Genomic DNA, 7,018 nt, shown 5'->3' with positions numbered 1-7,018 from the left:
AGAAAAGTTTTGTTTTATAAATTAAGTTTTTGAGGTTATATTGTACATCAGCATGTTGTGTTTGTTCAGAGAAACCATTTACCGTGACACTTGCCCTGCTTGCGTCATGCGCAATCTATCCTTGTACATTTTTCACTGATTAATTTTTCTTTTCACTTGAAAATCTTTTTTGTATATTTTTTCATCATATTTCATCGATTTCATTGAATCATTTTTAAGGAACGAGAACAACAAAAAAGCAACGTCGCGTTATGACTCGTCGTGAGCGTCGTACTGTGCCACGCTGAAGTGTCACTGTATGGAAACAAAAATCTACGGTTGACAATTCTTTATTCATTATGAATAGTTTTAAAATTTAAATATGTGTAGAACTAGAAAAATCGATTATATTTGTAGGCGAGCTGTTCAACCATAGTACTGTAAATGTCTCAAAGATTGTTGAATGCTTGGGCAACGGACTTTCCTGAATTTCTTCTGCGGTCATTATTTCCACGAAACCACTGTGCATATTAATTTTTGCTCGTTTCTGCGTAGTTACTCTCATTGTATAAAATGCACGCAATTTTCTAGTTTCCTCTACTATTGCAAAGACTTCTCCATCGGCCGTTGATAATACAGTTTGTTCTTCGGTTGGCATAGGCACTTGGGCATTATGGTATCCTTTCATATGAATTTGTTTGTCTTGAGGGAAAGTGTATCTTCGTACTTCGAATCGCCGCAGCGGATTCGCATGGGGAATTAGTCGAAGAAATTTAATGTATTCATATTTATATCCAAGTATGTATTCAGGAGAAGAACTGGCAGGACGAGATATAAGCCCGGTAGGAGGTGCAGGCTCGGCCGGAAAAGCAAACCTGTTTGAAGAACTTGGAGCATGAATGTCAGGAAAAAAAGAAATTCCGGAATGCGGAACACGAGGACCAGGGGGTGCAGTCTGTGTTGGTGACTCTGCAACAAGAGATTGAGTTTTATATATTGTTCAAATAGGCAATCGTATGTTCTGCGTATCTGGTGCAAAAATTCAAGCAATAGAATGTCTCCTAATCTTTAGATAAATAGGTAATATTTATTCATCACCAGAGGTATCAATTTGCTACCATCTCTTAATTTTTCAAGGGAAATATAGATATGAATAAGTTAGGCTTGTGCATTGCTATATTAAATAGGTTTAAAGTAATTTCCCGAAAAGATTTATTCAGGAAAGACCTGCCTAATTGTGCTACTAATCTGCTCACGTTCTTTTCGATGCTGAAAGTAATTTCCTGAAATACTTGTACCGGGACAATGTTAAACTAGTAGTGTAGGAAACTAAATAATATTATTTCAAATTGGAAGAAATCGTTTATAAATAGAAGCATTGAAAGCATCTACTACAGAGTTATTATCCAAAGTCCTAATAGTGAAATAATTTAATTAAAAATGAACAAATTTGAACTTTTCATATTAAAAAATTGTGAGCAAAAAAAATTAAAATTAGACAAAATTTATATTCTCAAATTAACTGTCCTGATTCTTGTATAGTATTTAGTGCTCTTTTTGTGAATTCATCATATTGTAAATACCATATGTTTAAAATTTTTTAATTGTGAAATTGTAATAATATATGAAGATGTATGATCCAAAAGTTTTTAAGTTTAAAAATGAAAAACTTGGAATTAGGCTTAGAAAGAAAGGTTTTTTCCATGCCCCCGTAGCGGGGGCATGGAAAGTCAAATTTTCGATACATGTGTTATGAAAACACTATTACTATCAAGATAAAGGTTACCTCTTTGTATATGAATGACATCAAAATACTTTGAGATGGTACTTTTGCCTAATGGAGTTTCCTTGATTTCCTCTGGGGTCATTTTTTCAACCACGCCGCTGTGCATATTTATTTTTGATCGCTTTCGCTGCTCCAGTTTCCTTATATAAATTCCACGAAGTCTGTTATTCCCCACTATTATTGCAAGTACGTCTCCGTTGGATGTTGATAATACAGTTTGTTCTTCGGTTGGCAAAGACTGAAGCTCCGTATTGTCCGCTCGCACTTCAAGTTGTTTATCGCGAGGGAAAGTATATCTTCGAATTTCAAATCGCTTGGATGGATTCGTCTTAGGAATGAGACGGATAAATCTAATTTCTTCAAGTTTATGTCCAATTATGAGTGGAAGTGAAGCATTCGAAGGTGGAGACCTGGACCTGTCTCGAGGTGGAAGCTTGGTAGGACGAGAAGAGCTGCTGGCAGAACCCGACCCATAACGTCTGGTAGGCGAATCAGAATTTTCGTCATGAGGAACCCCAGGCCAAGGGTTAGAAGTTTGTGAACTCCAATCTGCAAAAAAAATCGAAATTTACAATTTCTTAAAGTAGGCAGTCATATTTTGTTAAGTAAATACGAATTAACGGCGGACTGGCGCACAGCGGGGAAAAAGTACATTTTTTGGTTCAAAATACGATTACGTTTAAGCCTGTGGACCGATTTGGATGTTTTTTTATTGAAGCTGATAAAATTTCAAAAAAAATTGTCAAGCTTGAGTTTTAATAAATTTTTAGAATTTTTTTATAAATAAATAAATATAACGAGAAAAATGTGTTAGCCGACTTACAGTAGGCTAACACAAGAGGTTTTTAATACAAGAAATGATCGAACAATACATTTAATATTTGTTATAAATGTTAGTCAACTACAAGAACTGAATGAAAGGAAAAGAATTTTTTACCTGAAATTAAAAGGACTGATTTTGAAAAAAACGAGAGTTTACGTGGACAAAATTCCGAATAGTACATTTGTAATTGAGTTTGTTTAACAAAAGCATCAAATTAGTCAACCAATTAATGATGTTACTGAACATTCATCAAAAAATTATGAATTTTTGTAAAATTATCATCAGATTACTAATTTTAAAAAATTGACATTGAAAAAAACGAATTTTTGTGACGACGAGCACCTGGAACGTCAAATGGAAAAAATTGTCATTTTTTCGTTATATTTATTTATTTATAAAAAAATTGAAAAACTAAATTAAAAATCAGTTTTGACAACTTTCTTTGAAATTTTATCAGCTTTTAAAAAAACATCCAAATCGGTCCGCAGGTTCAGCTGGAATCGTATTTTGAACCAAAAAAATTTATTTTTCCCCACTGGGTGGCAAAGCGCAGCGTGGGAATAATGTACAGCTTACCTTCTCAATAGCTCCGCTCTCAATAATGCCAAAAATTCTAATCTGAGCTCGGACTCTACCCTCACTCATGCACTTTTTCCTCCTCGACGGAAGTTCGGATCCGAATTTCTGCATGATTCCGCGTGAAGGTTATACGAATATACACTTTTACTCCTTAATGAGGCATTAATGTTAACGAGGCACTATTGAGAAAGGGGTTCCGAAATGCGTACGCGTTTGGGATAGTGACAGTGGTGGGGAACCCTATTCTGAGGAAAGTTATTCCCCTACGAGCCCGATCAAGGTACTATTGAGAAAATGGACTGTATTGTAATTTTTGACTCATTTAATAAAAATTCCAAACATTGTTGTAAAGCTTTAAAAAGCAATACCAGGCGGCCATAGTTAAGAAGAATCCCATGATGGTATTCAATTAAATATCACAAAAATAGCTTATTTTTAAAGTTTGCAAGGATATATTTTAAAACTACTTGATAAGTAATCTTGACTTTAGAATGCGTTCCATGATCCTAGAAGTCCAAACTTGTTTGATCCAATTTGGTTCAATAATTTTAATTGAACTTCATAAAAATTTAGTTGAACATTTTTGAATTTTGATATTGTGATATTACATTATGATTTATAATCCAGAGGTCTTCCAGATTGAAAGAAGGAAAATTAAAAAAGTAATAAGAAGAAGTTATCTGTAGTTTTCCTCTCTCCTGGCCAAAGGTCCAGGCAAATGCGAATACTTTCAATAAAGTCTGTATACCGGCCCATACCCAGTGAAGTGGAATCGTCTAACTATATATATTTATTAATGATAAAGGACTTAATGCGACTTTAGTGCGAGGGTGACCCATGAATATATCTCTTTTTCACCGGGTGTTTATAATAAAAAAGCATAGCACAAAAATTGTTAACCGCAGTGCTACGGGACATACGGATGAATCTTAATGTACAAAGATAATAAACCAAATCAAAGTTTTCGACTTTTCGAATTAATTTCCTATTTCTTTAGTTTCAAGAGGGAAAGCACTAAAAATATAAATTTGTTTTGTTCGCAAGTAGGATTTTTTTAGATTTTTCATCTTAAAGAAGTAAAATTTAAATATGAGACGTTTTTGTTCATTTTAAAAAAATGTATTCATACTTGAAGACTTCTCGTCCATCTTTATTTTAAAATAATGCAACACAATAAATAATCTTGAACTGAATCTCATTTTCAATTTTTATGTATTTATTTGGGTTCCAGAAATGGGACAAATTTTAGCTTCTAAGACCGTTTTTCAAATATATAGTGATTTATTTTCATTATATAATTGACATTTCTCAGATAAATGATAATATCGATTACATGATTTCGCAATTAATTACGAGGAATCTTTGATATATTTTTTTTATTTTTCACATGGTAGTAACTAATATCAATATCCTTAATAAAATATTTATAATAACAAATATTTTAGCAACTATTAAGTAAAAATAAAATTACATGCAAAATTACCAATGCAATTTTGACTTGAAATAAAGAATTTCTGTACAAAATTATTGTTTGACTTGGAACAAAAAATATGTTTAATAGAACGGGAATTTTAAAAATATTATTTAAATTCTGCTTTAGTAGAAGCGATTTACAAAAATCCAAGAAATAGATCAGAATTATAATTCTGATATAAGATATTTACATTTTATGAGTCAGCTTTGACAGGAGTAAATGTACCTTCTGGATTCGTAAGAACTGATATCACAATTTATACAGTCAAAAATTATTTCTATATTTCCTTAATATAATTCTGACTTTTTCTAAAATTAGTCAAGAGGGAAATTTTAAATGCAGGAGAATTCTAATTTGCAAAAAATTTTAATTTCAAGGATGTTCTGAATTGGGAAAAATTTTTTTTTTTTGATCTTACAAATTCTAACTCAGATCAAGAATCGTTTTTTCGAATTTTTTTACAAATGAAATTTACAATCAGAACTATATTCATTTAGAAAAAAATCTATTATAATTTATAAATATAATAAATTAATTTTTCCGAAATTTTTCAAAGAGGAAATTTTTCAATTATAGCGAAATCTGAATAAAGAGGAATAGGGGTTTCTTTACAAATATTTCTTGTTTTAAATCACAAATTTTCACAAAAATTCGATCTTATTCGACAAATTTTTTTTTTATGGATTGGAATCTTTATTTATTAAATACTTATGTAAAAGTTTCCAATTATAATATTTTGAATAGGAGTTTCAAAAAGAGTTTGCATAATAAAATAATAATACATAACTTTAAATTATAAATTAATGAGAATGTTATAACTTTTCAATTTTATGCCTAATAACTATAGTATTCAAATAAATAGAAAATGTTAATCTACCCGAAATTTTTATGATATCATTTAAATCTTTGTGTAACCCTTGGAATCTGTGTGAAACCTTTCTGAAAACTTCAGAAATCTATGTGATATCTTTTTGAAATATTTGGAAATGTTTGCGAAATATTTGAAATATTTTTTAAATAATTTGAAATCTTTGAAAAATATTTGAAATATTGTTGACATTATTAGTAATATTTTTTAAATTGTTCAAACCTTTCAAAAATTATGAAAATCATTTAAATCTTTGTTTAATTTTATAAATGTAACTGAATGTTTTGTGAAAAGATCAAATTTTTAAAATCTTTTAAATCCATCCGAAAGCTTTGTGAAATCTATCCGAAATCTTTGCCCAATATTTAAAATCTTTGTGGCCTCTTTGGGAAATCATTGAAATCTTTGTTCAATCTTTGAAATCTTTGTTCAATCTATGAAATATATCTGAAATCTTTGAAATCTACCTAAAATCTTTCCCAAATCTTTGTGTATTCTTTAGAAAATCATTGAAATCTTTGTTTAATTTTTGAAATTTTTCTAAAACCTTTGTAAAATAATTAAATTATTTACGAAATATTTTAAGCCTATCCGAAATGTTTGCAAAATATTTTAAATCTTTGCGAAATCTTTAGGAAGTCATCAAATACTTCTGAAATCGTTTTAATTTATCTGAAGTCTTTTCCAAATCTTTCAAATCTTTGTGACATCTTTGGGATATCAATGAAATCTTTCTCCAATATTTGAAATCTATCTGAAAGCTCGCTGAAATAATATTGAAGTATTTGCGATGTATTTTAAAATCCAAAGTCTTTTGAAATCTTTGGGAAATCATTGAAATCTTTGCAAATATTCACGGAATATTTTTTTAATGTTTGATAAGATTTGTGAAATTATTAACATCTTTGGGAAATCATTTCAGCCTTTGTGAAATCTTCAGGATGTATCAGAAATCTTTGCTAAATATTTTAAATCTTTGTAAAATCTTTAAAATATTTGTGAAATTCTTAGGAAATCATTTAAGTCTTTATTCAATATTTAATATCTATCTGAAATCTTGTGAAATCTTTGCAAAAGTTTGTGAAATATTCATGGAATCCGTAGAAATCTTTGCGAACTATTTGGCAATATTTCTGAAACTATTAAAATATTTGTAAAATCTTTAAATAATTATTGAAATATTTGAAAAATCTATGTACAATGTATTACAAATCTTTGCCATCTTTCATAAATATTTTACAATATCAGTTTTGTGACTGTATTTGTTATTTATTATATACTGTTTATTTATTATTTACTATTCATATTAATTTTTTAGATGGTGTAATATTATTATAATATGTACAAATTTTACAATTCACACCATATGCTACCCTCTAAAAAAAGGATCCGCTGCTATGTTTGCATAAATGCACATTAAATTATAGATATATTTTATTATTATATTCACCAATAGAATTTACGATTACTGCCAATGATAAGATCAGACTAGAAGCAACCCTCATCTTT

This window comes from Belonocnema kinseyi, chromosome 2 (assembly GCF_010883055.1).
Source record: "Belonocnema kinseyi isolate 2016_QV_RU_SX_M_011 chromosome 2, B_treatae_v1, whole genome shotgun sequence".
Lineage (NCBI taxonomy): Eukaryota > Metazoa > Arthropoda > Insecta > Hymenoptera > Cynipidae > Belonocnema > Belonocnema kinseyi.
Note: the sequence above shows the minus strand (reverse complement) of the source record.